Genomic DNA, 18437 nt, shown 5'->3' with positions numbered 1-18437 from the left:
TATGAGTTTTGCACAAATGCACAGCAATGAATAAGCCAGCTTTAGGGAAAAAGTTGTTATGTTGATGCTTATACAGCCTTATTGGAAACATAGACAATAAGGCTTAAGTGTTCTGTTTTTAAGACCCTGTGTTGAATCCTTGCAGGGCCTTAGTCTCAGAATGGCAAGAATTAACTTTTTAGGCTTCCTGTCTCTTAGTTTGAAACCTCATTTCTAAATTAGTTGTCAAGCTTATATTCATGAAGTGCATGGGAAAACATAGATAATAGCAGGTATTATGTCAGCTATGGGTAAGGTTAGGTAGAGAGTTACTTAACCTGGTTCTCACCAGACACCCAAGGTGAGTCCAGCTTTAAAGTGGATCTGCCTAGATCTTCATGTGATAGTAGACTTTTGAAGAACATTAGATATCTTAACTCAAAAAGCCAATTTTACTTCAAAGAAAACTAGCAACAGAGCCTTTTAAAGTTGAAAACTCAAAGTATCTCAGGGAAAGAACAGAGAGAAAGGTCTGTAAACAGCTTTTTACCCACTATAGGACCTTTCAGGAAGGTCCTTGTTTCCAGCCAGCTCAATAGCTTTCTGAGGGGCGCAAACTGTGCACCATACATTCTGCTTTCCATGTCTTCTCTGAGGCTGTCTGCACCCAGTTCCCAAGTCCTTGCTGTGACTCTGCTATCCAGCCCACCTTTATAGCCTATATCACCTCGAGCAAATAGGAATTGCAGAAGTGCCTAACCCCTGGCCCAGACCACTCCATCTCACCCAGTTACTCCCTTAGGGAAGAGAGACATAATTAGAGAACAAAATGTAAAGCAAACAAAAAAAACCTCAAAACAAGCAAGTCCTATTACAGTCATCACTAAAGTTCGCAGCTGTGGTTAGTCATCGAATTTTTCTCACAAAAGAAATGAAAAGGGAGTTGAGTTGTGGTGTCTTTCTCTCTTAAAACATAACAGTTATGGTTCAGTCATTTGCCTCAAATTTGGAAGACCTGTATACTTCCTCTTCTACCAAACTAGGAAAAGTGATATTAAACGTGGTTTCTTATCTTTCAGATAACTCTTTTAACCTTTTATTGTAAGGTACCTTGGTACTGGGCTATCTCATGGTATTCTGGATTTAGGATTCCTGTCAAAGCTCATCCAAATATTCATATTCCACGATGAACACAAATGTTTGAAGATCAGACCATAACATCTCTTTCTTCTTTACTGTCTCTGTTCTAAGATGACAACAGGGAAATTTACTGTGATAGTCTCTGTTTTGTGGCAGATGGTAAGAAATGCTAGGAATCAGACTCTGAAGGTAGAGAAATCCAGTTCTAGATGCAGGAATGCCTCAGTTGAAAAGCTGCTGCCAACTTCTTCATTACAAGGAGTTGGGTGATTTTGACTGCATCAAAGCGCAGAAAAGAAATTAAGAATTCCATGAAAATTAGATAGCCTTTATGAGAACTCTTACAAAATTCTCAGCTTTAGTTTTAGATATGTGAACGTGTCATGCAGCTTGTTAGTAGCCAGAGTGGAGGAAAAAAATGGAAGTGAGGCTGAAGCAAAACTTCTAAATTCCGGAAAGAAATTCAAGTTAAGATTGGATTCACAATTCAAATGTAATAGAAGCATGAACAAACTGGTGTAAACTGGAGTTGCTCCATTGATTTAAACAGAGGAAAGTAAAAGCACGTGTTGTACTGTGTTGTGAACCCATGTTATTTGCTTCTTACAGGACAAGGCAGCTCTCATCCCTAATCTGAATAGGAGAGTTTATGCAGCTACACTGACACAGTCATAGCAAGTGACATGGCAGTGCGGAGTGTATTTTCAATGCTATTGGGGCAGGATGCTTTCAATTAGGTGATCTATTACCTCATATATTATGTGCAGTGTAGAAAACTCTCAGAGTTAACTGCTGAGGCTTTCTCACTCTTCTGTAATCTACTGCCATTCATTCTAATTTTGCCAAATCAAAACTTTGCCTTGCTTTTGTTTTTTCACAGTGCTGATTGAAAGATATTTTCAAGGAGAATTACTAATCCCAACAAGTTTGGCTGCAGTCCTAATGTAATGCTTTTGCTGAAGTCACTCAGCAGGCTAATCCCTTTAACAGATATTAAATGTCAGCCTAGGAGACAAGTAGCCCCTGCTGAAAGCAATATCCACTAGTATAGCAATCATTTAGTGGTTATTCATTAAAACAGCAGGCTGCTTCTCCCACAGAATTAAAGACAAAATCCTTATAAGAAGTTGATCACTCTATATTTTCTGCCTTGGAATTTTGAAATGTTAAGGCAGGTTTATTAGGAATCTAGCTTTTTTGACAAAAAACTACTTTTACAGACTGGATGGTTATAAAAGTTCATAATAGGGGTATGCCTGTGTAACATGATAAAAGGGTGTAAATCTCAAAAGGCTTAGCATTCCCACATATAATAAGCTGTGTTTGGATTGAAAGCAAGTGGAAAATGATCATGAAATTCTACCCCATTTACAAAAATAACAACAGCCAACATCCCAGTGATTTGAAGAAAATGTAAATTATATATTCTGAAGATTCTGATTTTATACATGTATTATTTTAATGGAATGTGTTATTTCAGTGTACATTCTGATTGGCAGTTTTATAGGTAACAATGAGGTATTATTATTAACAATAAGTAGAAAGTGAAAAGATAACAGTTCCTGTTTTCATTAGCTCATATCATCCCAGGAAGTTGGAATTGTGAGAGATTAAAAAAAAAGTCAGTGCAATTTGTAGGTGAATTAACAGCAAAAAAAACCCCCAATGTTTGCTTATACCTGTCTCAAAATGGTTCCAGTTTTCCTAATTCAAAAGGGAAATAATTTTATTTAGGATGTTGATAAGCGTTTGAGTGTGACAGTTCCTTTAAAGACACACATAATTCAGTCTTCATCCGAAAACTAACCAATGAAAGGCAGCAGAGACACTATTAGGAAAAAAAAGAGTGTTTTGCAATTACAAGTTTTTTAATTAGCATTATGAACTCAGTAGAATCTTCTTTTAAGTTCATGAGCTAGACTGGGTTTGTTTTCTATCTGTCATGGTTTAACCCCAGCCAGCAACTAAGCAACACGCAGCCACTCATTCACTTCCCCTCCCCCACCCAGTGGGATAGGAGACAAAATCGGGAAAAGAAGTAAAACTTGTGGGTTGAGATAAGAACGCTTTAAAAGAACAGAAAAGAAGAAACTAATAACTAATAATGATAACACTAATAAAATGACAACAGTAATAACAAAAGGATTGGAATATACAAATAATGCACAGTGCAATTGCTCACCACCAACCGATCGACACCCAGTTAGTCCCCGAGTGGTGTTCCCCCCACCTCCACTTCCCCCAGTTTATATACTAGATGTGACGTCGCATGGTACGGAATACCCCGCTGGCCACTTTGGGTCAGGTGCCCTGGCTGTGTCCCCTCCCAACTTCTTGTGCCCCTCCAGCCTTCTCGCTGGCTGGGCATGAGAAGCTGAAAAATCCTTGACTTTAGACTAAACATTACTTAGCAATAACTGAAAAGATCAGTGTGTTACCAACATTCTTCTCATACCTAGCTCAAAAACATAGCACTATACCAGCTACTAGGAAGACAATTAACTCTCCCCCAGCTGAAACTAGGACACTATCCTAGAAAGTACCTTGGTTTAATTGCTTCAAATGATGAAGAATCCAGAACATTTTTAGTGTCCCTATAACTATGGTGTGTCTTTTCATAGCATGGACTTCTCAACTAATAATTAATCAATAATCTCTACTTTTTAACAATAACATTTCTAGTGGATTTAGGAAGTTCTGCATTATTTAGTTTAGCATATTTTCCATTACAAAGGAAAACAAAAAAACCCCAAACCTGTTTTGTGAAAGAACATGGTTGAAATTCTGTGAGACAGACTGCAAACATCAATAGCCCTGAAAGTTTTTCACCAGCTGGTGGTATGTGATGGTTTTCTGGCTGTAATGGGAGTGGTACAAAAAAAGGCAGAGCTACTATCTCAACTTCTTTATATGAGGCCTATAGGGCATAGTGTGACTTTCTCTCTTAAGCTTTATTTCTTTGGAAATGGAACTAGTATTTCCTGACCAAAATGAAGGTAAGCCAAGCTGAAATTGGGAAAATAACCTGTCTTAAGCATCCAGCAAAGCTATTATTTAGAAAAACACAGGTAGGAAGAAGGAAATATCAGCAGAGACACAGATAACCCTTGTTTTCTATGGCCTGATTTTGGGAAACTCTAATTAACAGAGGGTCAGAGACTGAGGTAGCCTCCCTTGCACCTGGCCTTGGGTGAGGTTCTGCAGGAAGGATTACAGCTGTGGTTTTCTTTGATCTTCTGTCAATGAAGTCCTTTAATTACTATAACAGTCTCTAACAACTGTAGTATTGTTTTAATGTTTGGTGGTTAAAAGTGTAACAAATCCTATATCTGTTGTGTAAGGGCCTTGAATAAATTCATTGACATATGGTCTCTCAATAAAAGTAGCATGATTTTTCTGACAATCTTTCCAATGTAAGTGGAGTCATGGATGTTAAACAGTATCAAAATTTAAGCCATTTTTATGTAGAAGCCTAAATATGGATATATATATATGATATTACATTGGTATGAAAAATTTGCCTTAATGGCCAATATATACCTATTACCCTTCAGATCTAAGAAATGTTCCTCACTACTAACTATACGTGCATAAGGTTTATGAGAAGCACCCAGGTATAGGAAGACTGAAATGAAGCTAACAGGAGAATCCTACATTAGATTACAAATTTGGGACAAAGTCAATTAAGTCTTTGCATGCATGAGAGGAAACACTTATTGAAGTGATAACTTTTAGTTCCTTGACTTGAATAAAATGGTGATTAGAAACCTTTGGGTTCAGCTTTCTTTGCTGGCTGAAATTTTAAACAAAACTTTAGAAAAAAAAAAGTTATGGGAAAGTAATTTGACCTGTCTCTGTCTCCCTCCCACACATCTTAGGTTAATTTTAAATCAAAAGTGACTGTGGTTTAACTAATGAGAATCTAGTGAAATTATTATGACTGAATACTTCAAATGATACTTAGAAAAGCAAGTAGAAGTAGAAAAGCAATTAGAAGTCATTGAATGAATGCATGCTATTCAATAGCTGACCTGGCTGGGCAATTTGTAGTCTGAGATTAGAAAAGGGCACTAAAGAGTAAGACCTATCTGCCTGTCACACTGCTCTCATTAGTAGTGATCAATATCTCTTTTCCCAAATTGTGACTATGAAAGAGTAAAAAAACATCCACACAACAGTCATTCAGAGAAATGATGCATAGTTTTTGGAAGTATTTAAAGAGATATTTAAAAATAATCCTTCCCTTCCTGAGTCAATTCAGCACAAGAATTCACTAATAATTCAGCAAGACTGATTCTGACTAATAAAATGTACATAAGGATAGACTTGTAACTGGTTACCAGGGAAGAATTATGAAAAAAGAACCCCTAGCCCCCCCAAAAAACCCCACCAAAGTATGAGGAACCTGGGCCCAGATTTCACCTCCCTCTTGAAGAACTAGTTTCATTAAGAGCAGGCTATATTCTGCTGACATACATGATGTTTGGTGTGAAAAGCCATTACAGAGATATTAAGATCTCACAATTTTTTGACTAGCGGAAATGTTCCCAATACTGTTACGGTAGTCTGAGAACTTTATCATAGTATGGGAAGTGTCATTGTAAAGTAAGATAAAATAAGTGTGGTACTTTTATACAGATAGATTTCTAGAGGAGACAGTCTCATATTTGTTCTTCCTGCAGGAAAAAATCCTCATGTTTTGCCCCTATTATTCAACATCTAACTTGCTATTGTTAAATCTAGCTGAATTTGCAAAAGCATAGATCATCTAATGATGGGTTATTTTCCTCCAAAGTCAAAGGTAATCCAATGACAGGACATAGTGTTGCAGCAGAAGTTTAAAAGGTTGTCAAGTTTTGAGAGGATCGTGGTTACCATTCAGAGCACCAAACCTACCTACTAGCCACATGAAATGGGAAAGATTCAAAACAAAGCAGAAATCAAACGGTACAAAAGCAATCTTTATTCTTCTCTCAGCAGTACCTAAAACGAGCTCCATTCTTCTTCCCAGCACAGACCAAGCTCAGGAAGAAAAAGTGAAACATTTTATTCACTAGTGAGGCCAGACTTGTTTAGTTCTTGCCAAGCCTTCACCAAGAAAGGAATTGCCAAAACCATTAGGGTTACAATGGTAAGAGATACAATGTTCTTATTGCTTGAATGCTTTGTTCTTACTAAGGAGGTAGGAATGGGCATTATAAAATAAATAATCCAAATAAGAATAAAAAAAATCAAAACAAGCATTGCACAGTATGTGACAAGAGTGAGACTACAAGAGGAAGGCAAAGCAGTAATGGCATGCAAGCGGAACTGCATTGGCAAGAATCTGACCCCAGAACTGATGCTGACATGCATGCCCAAAAAGGTGGTGGTGGTACACACCACTTGTTCTCTGACATTTTTTTCCATTCCTCTGCTGAAGTAAATTGATTGTTCACGATTATGGAAGCAGGAGACATGAACCAAAACTCTTCATCCCATTGGTTAGGGCAAATGCTGGGAATGTTACATTATTTTACTTTTAGATAGTCCTATGAGCAAAGCCTCAGTACCCTAAATCTGGTTATACTACGACAGCTGACCACACCATGGGTGAATGATTTAACTGCAGGCTGGAAATAATGTGGGGTACCCCTTAATTTTGCTGCTTTTCTTGATAAAACTTGTGTGCATTGAAAAAACAATGCCACTGCAGGCATGCTAGTGGTTCAACATCATGTATTTCCTCCTGCACTATATGCAGATTTTCTGTGTAAGGTATTGCAGTGATTATGGACAGTAAAACAATAATCTGGCTTTTAAAACAAATGCATTGTAATGTCTACATGTGTGTGCGTATATGTGTATATATATGTCTATATGAACATACGTGTGTATATATATGTATGTGCCTATATAGGGTTTTTTTTAACAATGTTTTAGAATGTTGTGTGTAGAAAAGCCACCTATGTAAAAATAGGACCTTCACTCTTTCTATTACTGGGAGTTGAATATTCAACTAGATAGCTCCCCCTCCCCCTCACCTCCCGATTGCCTCTCCAGTGCACTGAGAGAGATTTTGACAACAAGAAGACCAATTTCAGTCTTAACTGATTCACATAATTTCTGGATTTGGTCCGCAGTGTATAAAAATAGAAAATACAATAGGATTGAATTGCTGCAGTTCCCTGTTTATTAGCCATTATTTCTCATTGTATTGTTTGTTTCATCTGTTTGTTTTGCTTTTTGCTTCCTGACAAGGCCATTGAAGACTGCCTACAGAGAAACCACTTACTCAAATTGCTCCTTGTGGAGGGAAGGCAGAGTTTTAGAAATGAAGCTTGGAGAGCTAAGTGGCAGATTCTGCCTTCTTTTCTATGTGGAGAACCTTAATTGGCTTTGTTGCCAGTTCTGTAAACAGCTGGGGATGAATTCAGTACCCCTGTGCAAATTTCAGGTTCTGAACAAATAGAAGATGATGGTTTTAACTCAGGATTTTTGGATTATTGATGTTATTTGGGCACAAAACTGGCTTATCCTAATACTCAATACAAATTATATCCCTTGTTCTGTTATAAATAGAAGATTTGAGTGAGCAGTGGGAAACGCAGGGAGGTGGCAGAGGAAGCAGCTGTGGTGGCTGAGAAAGGACCAACGTGAGCTGCAGGAGAATGCTAGTAATGCCATCCCCACCTTGGTGCCAAAGTGCTTGACCAAGCACAGAGGCTAAAGCTAGACTCTTGCAAAATGACAGGCAAACAAGCTTACTCTCATCCTGTTGAAAGACCATTATTTGCTCCTACTGATGCACTGTAAAAGCCTGAAACTTTAGATTTCTAAGGTGTCTTGAGTGTCTAAACAAGTTAGGAAAGTTTTCCTGAGCTGCTCTCCTGAGTACACAAATAGCATTTTAGGTTTCCAAGTGCTTGGTTAAGTGCCTGCCTTTGAGCTGTGCTGAAATTAGACCAAGAGGTTACAGAAAGCCTTGCTTTACAGTTGCTCACTTGTCAGCAACTTAAAGACAAAAATGTTCACCGATAATTGAAAGAGGATTACGGCAAACTGCCATGTTTTTCTACGTGCCGGGAAAAGGCTCTGTGTGTGGTCTTTTAATTATTCTTGTTATGAAATCAAGTAGCAATCAGTGGAAGCATGCTTCCTGTTTCTCAGTACTGTCAAATCCAGCTTCAGAACCTTGACATCCTTATTCCCTTTTTTTCCAGAAATAGCACTGGATTATCTCTGGATCCAAATTCCTGGCACTGAAACATCATGGGTGGAAATTTTATATCTGGATAAACAGGTAGATGACTCCTGAGAGTTGAGGCATATTTTGCCCAGAGAAATATTAGGTAAAAGAAATTCTTGTTTCCCTGTGTTAGAGGGCACCTTCTGCTAGGTTAGTATCCAACATTTTACCAGACAACAGTTACATAGCTAAGAACAGGTTTTCTACCTGTTTTTACAGGTACTTTACCTTTGACCACATTTTTATATATAGAACTTCTGGTTTAATTACAGGATATGAATAATTTTGCTCAGTGTCTCTGACAACCTGAATTCGACACATTAGCAGGTGTATATAAACTTATTCCTGTCATCTATGCCTTGCTTACATACTTACTGATGCTTCTAGCTGGTGTCAAAAGGGATATTGCCTCTGTGTGCTCCTCCTCTCCTTGTTATTAGGTATAGTTTGAATGAATCCTAAAAGAATTCAGGACATCTAGTTAACTATGTAGTAATAATTGTATGAAGGGGTTATTTTTTTAATAAGGTAATTCTACATTCATCAAACAGTTACATAAAAACTAAAATGTAGGCTTTATTATTTATGGCTCAAGAAAAGATTTTATAGATCTGGCTTTCTCCATCACCTTCTTTAAATGCCTTTTCCTGTCAACAATTATGTGTTAAATTGTTATTTTTCCTGAGGCAGTTGTTCATTAGGAGAAGGGCAATATGTTATGTGGTAACTCAAAGTTGAGAAGAGGAATGACTGCTTTTCTGTGATGGGGTTCTGTAGTAAGGGAACCTATGCACTGGTTGTCACTGATCAACAGAGGTCTTAACAATCAAAGACATAGGAATTTTTCTAGCTCTTCAGGATATTATTTGGATTTCTAGTCATTACTATACTGAATCATATGAGTGGTCTCTATAGTTTAGAATAGTCTCGAACAGTTGCCAGTGAGGACGAGGCAATCAGACAGGCAATAATAATAGAGTAATATTATCAGAGATGGGGATTCTCCTTAACCTCCACTAGAGACAGTTTGGTGCCCTGCAGCATATGAGTCGTTACGCCTGTAACAGATCACCCCCTGATGGAAATCGGTGGCTTTATGCCTTTTTGTTTCAGATGAAAATCTGGTATTTGGCAGAAGGAATATAGTGTCTTTGTCTTCAGTCCATTTTATCCTTCCTGAGATGTACTCATTGCTTTAAATAAACATCCAATACTTTCTCTGAATTCTAATAAGCAATTGGCTCCTACAATCTATCATGGCAATGAATATTAGAGGTTAATTATGTGCAATATGCAATCATGTTAGTGGCCAGACTTAAACATAATATGCTTTGATATCGCTGAATCCTTCCGTGTTGTTGTGTTCTATCAAAATGTACACAGAAGTTTCTAACCTAGCTTCTGCCTGTATCACAATACTTTTTATGTCCTGCTATCATAGCTCATCTTAATTGAGAGTATTCATATCATCTGTGTTTGTGATTAGCCAGCTGGGCTAATCTGTGTATATTCAACTATTGCTGGAAAACAGAGTACTCCTATTCCAGAGAGGTGTTTTTTCATTCTTAGCACAATACAGAAGTGTTCTTTGTTTCTGCTCATTGTACACTCAAAATCTTGTTTACAGGCACAGAAGAAGGACCCCCCTATACATAAAGTCAAGACTCTTTGTTAGTATAATTGAAAATTTAACAGTCTAATTCAAGAACCACTAGTAGAAAAAGAAAGAAAAAAATAAAGAGGCAGTTAAAATTGTTATACACACTCTTCCTAGTTCCTACCCCATCCCCTAGTGTTAGGCTCATGTCTCTGCTACTTCTCTGGCTGCTGAGCTTGATGGTTTCATGCTGGTGGCACTGGTGGGGTATTACATTGAACTGTCAGCATCTTGAGTCCTTTGCCATAAGGAGTATAACGTTCATGTTGGTGGTTTCTTCTTGCTTACTCTAGGATTGATTAGGAGTGATGTATTTTTACATTTGCTAACATGCTTTTATACCTCTACTCTGTCTTCATTGGTCTGCAGTTCTCCATTACACCTGAATTTACTATATATGGTGCTTTTCCATATGTTAGATACTATTTCTATGTTAATCCCTAAACCCAGTTCTGTCCATCTCCAGGTCTGCATTTCTTTAACAGGCCATGGGTAAGTTGTTTACAGTCAAGGGTTCTCCAGTGCCAGCCTGTGCTTGTGACCCTCTTCAGTGCATCCTGTCTTCACTGCTCAAGGACTCTGCTGTCGTACCAGGCCTGTCTGTCCCTAGACTGCATCATCATGTTAGAGTCGTAAATACCTCATTCTGCATAGGATAACTGCTTGTTACTGCTTTCTATATAAAAATATATAAAGTTGCACTATACAAGGGTAAACAAAAGTAAAACAAATTAGCCATAGACACATGGTCAATAAGAGAAATTGCTGTCACAGCTAAACTGAATAAAACAAAGCTGGAGGCAGTTCAAGAAAAGCTCAGACAGAGTGAGCCTGACAAGCCTCAGTCCTGAGGCCTTGTAATTCTGTATGAAGCTTATGGCCTGTTACTAGCATTGGCAATACTGTGTTACATGGTTACCTGGTTACATCATCTTTTATTTATTTCTCTTTTTGTTGCATCTTGCTTGAGACAGCAAAGGGAGAGCTGAACATTCATATAATGATATTATAAGGAATTGGGTCATTATTCTGGGCAGAGAGTTCTCAGTAATTCAGTAGCTGAGTAACAGCTCTTGTAAAGCCTACAGCTGACGCTCATCACTAGCATAGTCTGCCTCTGATTACTCTGCATGTTATTATTACTTTTCTTTCAGCTATACTACTATGGCCAGGACACCACTCTTTTTTTGATAGCACGCTATTTTCCCCCACTTTGTGAGTCCCAAATGTCCTTACTGGAACCAGTAAGAGTAGATGAAGCTAAAAAAAGTGCCAGAAATGGGTTCACAATGGTGGGAAAACCTGTGTTTTTCCAAGTGTTTCCTGGTGCAGCACAGATTGACACCAGCCTTCTGACTGCATTCAGACAGTAAACTGTGCATAAGAGCACAGTGACATCCATGTGATGTGCTTCTTCCTCTGATGAACGTGATATTCTTTTGGGGGTAAATGGACCAATCTTTCTGTTTGTAAATATTTCAGAAATCAGCTTGGTTCTAAGAAGCATGAGCATATTTTGATGTCAAATGTAGGTAAAGGATGAAAAAATTCAGTGATTATAACTGAGTCACTTTTAAACAGAATCCAAATGTGGTTAATTCCAGCCAGAGATGCATCAGCTGAGCTTTCCTGAGAATGGTGCTACCCAGGCAGCTGCATTCAGTTCTGAAGGGGGAACTGATTTTTGCTGTTGCTTTACCTCAGTCAACAGTGACTGCATCTATTTCACACTTGCTGAAAGGAATTATTTCCAACTTACTGTAGGCAAATCCTGACTACTTTAACCAAGTTGTGTTAAGTACTGATAAGAATATAGTCACAGCTGCCCAGAGCTGAGCTCTTGCCGCAGAGTGTGTCTGAGCTCTTCTCTTGCTATGTTAATGCCATTATTGGTGTCTGAGCCAGCTAGGGTAACGCTAACTTGTATGGATTATGACTGTGCTGTAGGTATTGCGCAGTACTGCAGAGGACAACAGGAAGGGATTTCAATCCCATTTGTTGTGATACAAAGATTATTGGCTTTAATTTGGGTTCTGTAAGTAAGAGATGTTTCTAAATGAGTAAAGACAGGAAAGAGTAAATTGAGGACTATTACCTGAATGAAGAAAAAACATATTCAGATCCAGAGAACACTTCCTACATAGCTAACACAGACTGAAATGAGGTGACATTTTGAGACCTGTGGTACATGAAGTTCCAGCTGCTTACCTTCTCCAACCGACGTGAACATTTTTCTCCTCATCAAGACCTGAAATACAATTGCTGTTTGTTTTTTCCCTAATGTGGCTTCACCTCTGAATGAACTAAATTTTATGAAAGGAAAAGTTCATATACTTTTTTGCCCAGTGGATAGGTCAAAGCATTATTTCAGTTCTAGTAAATCCATCTCTTATATTTTCTTTGTGTTTTGCATTGTTTTCTGGATGTCATGTTTGGCTTGATATTTATGTAGGAGATCTGAAAGTAGTATTTATTCCCTGCAGTTCTAGAGGGAAGAAAAGATCTCTTTAGATGCCTCCAGAGCTGGTACATAAATTTTTGAGTTGCCATACAGGGTTCCAAATTACTTGTATTAACTTAGGAAATGGGCCTGTCTGCTTTGGAGTATAGCTGGATGAAGACTATGCTTTAACAAGCAGCAATTGTAGAAAATGGAATCAAGATGTTGTGGCAATAAAGAATAGGATGGGGAGTAGTAAGGAATACATTATAATGCTGCTATAACAGTAAATCAACAATCTGATCTCAGCAACAATACTGTAATTCTTACTCTCTCTCAGAAAGGATATTGAAAGACTATGGAGAGGTCAGACAGAGGTGACAAGAAATGGTACAGGGAGAAACTAACCTGAAGACAGTTTTAAAACCTAACTATGCTTACTTTAGAAAAGCTGCAAATAATAGTGAACTCAAAAGTTGAATAGTAATTCAGATTGTCTCTTATCTCTTCTTATGACACAAAGCAAAAGGAACTGTTGCATTGAGAATGATGAGTCCTTGAATCGATGGATTTAGCAAAGTTCAAGGAGGAACTGAACAAGACCATTGGAATAAGTAGTACCAACAAAAAGATATTGCAAGGAATAAAAAAACTTTGTAAATCAGGATTTCATTCCTCTCCAGTAACTGAAGATTAGAACAAGTTTCTCTGGGAGGTGAAATTATCCCTACCCCCATTCCTCAGCATTGGAGCTGGTCTCAGGCCAGATCCAGGACTCCTTGATCCTCTGGTATGGGAGTTTAAGAAATTCTTATGGTGACAGTGTGCGCACACTTGTAATGTCTCAAAAGATCTTCTATTTAGTTAGAACTAGGAAATTTCAATATATATTCTAATAATTTCTTCTCTCATCCCATGACTCTTGCTGCATCTGCTATAACTTTTATGAGATAAAGCAATATATTTGAAGAAATTATGCTTATTTTCTCAGTTTGTGGTACTGCAGATTTTCAAAACGATTTCCAAGTCTGGATTTTTAAACAAGAATTTTTAAACTTCATTTTTTAAAACTTCAGTTGTATTATAATCATATGTTTTTTTGGTGATTTGCCTATAATATGTTCATATCTTTTCCTAAGTGGTTACATTTTTAGGATCCAACAACATGTAGGAGTAATTTAAATTATTATGCCTCTTGCCTCCTTAAATCTGGTAGTTCTGTACTACAGCTTGTTACTTAGATGCTGCTTCTGCTACTAATTAGAAACTGCAAATTAAAGCCTAATTATGCATTTCAGCTACGAAAACTGTGCAATACCAAAGTGTAGGTGGATTAAACTGTTTAATACTTGACACAGCCTGTGGAATAAAAAATAAAACAGTGAAAACATGTTTAAGGAATTGTGAAAATAAGGTTCAGATGGTGCAAGCTGGAAATCTTTGTTATGCTATTTAGGCAATTCTACCTTTTCCACAGCCTCCTTTTTAGACATACAGATTTCCACAGTTGGCTATGTCATCTAAGAGCCACATACCACCTTCTTTTTGCTACCAGTACCAGCCCTGTTAGTGTATATCACACTGAAGTTTTACCAGTGTAGTTTCATATTGGTTGAAAGGGATTTGAGTTAGTCTGTCCATGAGGTTGCACTCAGTGCAATCTTGGCATGTGTTGATTTAACCTGAAATAAAAATGACTTAAAAATATCTAAGTGTAAATTGAATTATAGAAGACAAACTTATCACGTCTCTTGTGGAGTTGAAATCACACCTTTAATTAACCTAGAGCAGGTTTGACTAGAGAGAAAACCTTTAACTTCCAATGTAGTGTGTACCATCATGCAATCTGTCACAGAGAGCTAATGTGTTGAACTCAGTGGCTCCAAGCAGAATTTGTAGAAATTCCAAAATCAGCTTATGAAAACATGACATATAGGCATTAAGATTTTTTTGAGGCTCCATGACTAAACTGTATTTTAGTCAAATGTTTATACACAGATGATTTCCCAGGTAATAGGGAATAACCAGGAAAAAAATGGTTCCTGATACAGAATCTTCATTCTGAATTTTTTTGATTATTCATTTTCCTTTTCCAAGTTAGCTTATATTTGAAGAAACTGCTGAAGTTGTTTCCACCTTTCATTTTTCTAGCCTACTCTAAAGCACACAATCTGCAGGATTTAGAACTGTTAACTGTAGTTGAAGGCTACATAGCCTTTCCACAAATATGCAAAATTTTGAATGGTTTTACTTGCTTCATGAATTTTTTTGTTAGTGGATCCCATGGAGTAGCAAATTTTAGCTACTCTAAAATGTGGAAAACAAATTTTAAATTTATATTGCTTGTTCTGCATGCCAGCAATATGATTCCAAGTTTCCCAGCTTTGGCACATGAATTTATCATGTTATCACTGAATCCAACACAGACTGCTCTAATTACAAATATGACATTCTCCAGTTAACTCCTTATAAAATGCTTTCCAACTCATAAATAATCCTACAAAAACAAGAAAGAAATTATTACCTCTTTGTGAATTAAAGGGAAAAGTTAAAACTTAAAAATTTTGACCATTCCTGGGTTGAACTCTGCATGTACATCCAAACCAATGTATGAACTGATGGTTAGGAGACTTTTCTAAATGAGAAGCATAGACCCAAGCTCTTCAAAGTGAGAAGGAAATTCGTGCAAGTCTCATTTTTAGGTTGGATTCTCTACCTACTTGGAAATCGCATAAAATTATACAATATTGTATTGTATAACCTATACAATTTTCTTTGGCACATTTTAAGTAGCTCCATGCTGAATGTATGGACTGTACATGATTCTCCACTTTTGTATCCACCTGAAAGCCTCTCTATAGTCATTAGATAGAGAGCAGAAGACCCCAGTTTTGACTTTCAGGCCAGGAACCAGTCAGCAACTGTATTGCCCAACTTTTATGCTATTAGAATGAATCTAGAAAGAGTTGGTCTCTCTCTAGGAGATCACAGATAATTCTTAGTTGATTTGTTTAAATGTCCTATGCTTTTATTTGCTTAAAGCATATGCAAGAAGCAATACACGGTTTTCAAGACAGACAGCCACTTGAGTTGAATGAAATTCAACTAAAAGGTGCATATAACTAGTATAACCAATGACAAGCAGTCACCAAATCTAAAAAAATTATTTTGTTGCCCTGAGAAACAATATCTGTTATCATCACTCTGTCTCTGTGACATGGAACACCAACAACACTTGCACTGTGAGGGATATTTATCAAGTCATTGCCAAATTTCAGCATCCCTGTTGATAGATGGGGACTTTGCAATTATGGCAGGAAATGCCAGGTAAAGCAAAACAATCTAATCATGCCGTAAAACATGTAGTTCTTTCCCATGCAGTTTCTAAGCATGTCTTTTCCAGTGCACAGTTAAAAAGAAATGCTGTTTTCACTTTGTACCTTTTTTTGTTTCTAATAACACCCTTGAAAGCTGTGCATATTGAAAAGATGCATAGACTCAGCAGCCAGATAGAAAGCAAATAAAAAGGATATATGTAGACACCATGCAGTAGAAAGGAAAACAGTAGCTTCTGATCTGTTTGCTACTACAGTAATTGACAAAATATGTGGCTATTCTTCAGGCTTTCTATTAGTTAATTATGCAGTGAAATTATTATTTTAATGGGAAAAATTCCATTAAGAAGTACAAATTCTCTTTTGTTCCTACTGCTGGTAAAACAACCTTTCCATGCCTTCACAGCTGACTTGCTCAATCTGAACAATGTTTTTTTCTCCCTTAGTTTGAATGTGATCCAAAGAAATGTCTGTGCCTAGTGCTAATTAACTAACTTTCCATCGATAGGGACTTTACATTTGAACTAAATAATATTTGATGGTTTGATAGCCTCTTGCCTTCTGCTTTGATAACATCTAGTGAATATTTTAATTGGTATTTATTTTTATTCTCAGACCACTACTAAAAGTAACAAAGACAGAGCTAACTTTGATTTAGCACCAAATCTCTTACTCTCTGCTCCCCTTCCTTCTCACACTAAAACAGTGCTTCTACTTCATGTGTGGAGAGACAAAAATTGGTGCTAACTCTGAACATTAAGTAAAACAGTGTATCTTAACTATAGAGAGACTATTTTTATGCCAGTGTTGGCTTTTCCTAAATTGCTTTTCAAATATGTAATCCTGAATTGCGCTTTGAATGACCTTTCTATTTCTGTTTCTCAATTAAGAGAGTAAAGTCTTGTCTTTCTGTAATAGTAACTGAGGTTGGTGGAGTTCCAAATTCATCTTTGATGAGTTCTTTTAGTAAAAGTTTCTGTCCTTTTCTTCTGAGCTTATTAGTTCCAGTGAGACTGTATGTCTGGCTCTTCTGTCACTTTGTCTTTTTTCTGAATTCATTACTCTATCTGTGCCAGTCACAGAAAATGCCATTTGAATCTTTCCTCCTGCTGTTATCAAAAAAGTGTCCTGACACCACTTGAAAACATAGTATTATTAGGCCTTTCAGGCAACAAGTGAGTTTGGGGGTAACCACAGTTTGAGGCTTACCTTTCCCTTTCTGATCTTCAGTCAGTCCCATCTCCATAGGCTCAGTCCTTCGCTCATGTTTGTGCTAGAAGCACTGAACGAATGCTCCTGTTGTTCACCACCCTGCCAAAGGGCACAGAATTGCCTTGCCCAACACAAACCCCTCTGCATGGGCACCCACATATCACTGCAGTTCCCCTATACCTGGCACTTCTGACCAGAGGCTGAACAGACTGATGTGCACAGGGACACAAAGCATCACAGATATACAACAGCTTTGATGCTTAGTAAGGCTGGTATCTTTCAGTACTGTGCACACCTGGAAACACATTTTCTCTCTTTGACCTCATGTGTCTCCTGTTCAGTGTAAAATCCAGACATGTATTCCTGTCACCAATTTGTGAATGCCCAGACATCAGCTTAGAGAAATCTTATCAGTATTTCAGAGTCTGTTCCTCCCTTCTCTAGTTACTGTGGGCAATATCAGCCATCTGCCACTTAGACCTGGAACCTGGAGATCACATTTGGCTCAGACCATTACTAGCTTGTATCTTAAATCTTCTTGATCCAATTTGTATAATCTCTCTAGGATATGATTTATTTCTTCCTGAAGTGAAATATTTCTTCATTTCTGTTCTGTTGTACCCTCTTGAGATCCACCTATTATGTGTTCTACTGTCTGAGACCTCTGAGACACCCAGTTCATCTAATATCTTCAGAGCACACATAGTAACAAACTGTATCATCCCCTTTAGGAAGAGCACCAATCATTTGTTTCTGAACTATAGCGAAAGAAAAATGCTTCCTTTTGTACTCCAACCGGATGGTCAGAAAAGCTCACTAGTTCTGAATTCAGACATACACTCAAGTTCCCCACTATCCTGAAGAGGTTCACAGCTTGAACTCTCACGTTTCAGGAGCACCTTACTCATAAGGGTGTTGGCTAAGCTGATGATCTCTACTCCCTCACAGCAGAAATACAACAGTACAGAATAGAAAGTCAGCCCCATGGGCTGCAGAAAGATGACAAAATGGAGCTACATCAGTGAATTCAACGAAGAAGTATTGTTAGTTTATTGATATTAAACTGCAGAAGTAATTTCTGGAACAGGGTCCAAAAGGAGAGTCCTAGGACTCTCCCACCTTATGAAGTACACTAACAACGAAGCTATGGAGTCATGATCCTTTGTGTGAGAGTGAAAGTGGGAACTGAATATAGCAGCAATACAGAAGCATCACCGAGGCATGCTGGTGTGTCAGCAGGAGGCCAAAGCTCAGCTGGAGTTGGTAACAAGAAAGGCTTCTATAGGTACATTGGCAACAACAGTGAGATTGAAGAAAATATGGGTTGGAGCTGTGTTACCAGGCTGAAGACTTTATGATGAAAAGTATGGAAAAAACTGAGGTACTCTGCACCTTCTTTGCTTCAGTCTTTAGTGTCAAGGTCTGCTGTTTCAGGTTAGAGGTGCT

This window comes from Haliaeetus leucocephalus, unplaced genomic scaffold (genome assembly GCF_000737465.1).
Source record: "Haliaeetus leucocephalus isolate CR32 unplaced genomic scaffold, Haliaeetus_leucocephalus-4.0 Scaffold566, whole genome shotgun sequence".
In the NCBI taxonomy this organism is placed as follows: domain Eukaryota; kingdom Metazoa; phylum Chordata; class Aves; order Accipitriformes; family Accipitridae; genus Haliaeetus; species Haliaeetus leucocephalus.
This window is presented reverse-complemented; position numbering follows the sequence as displayed.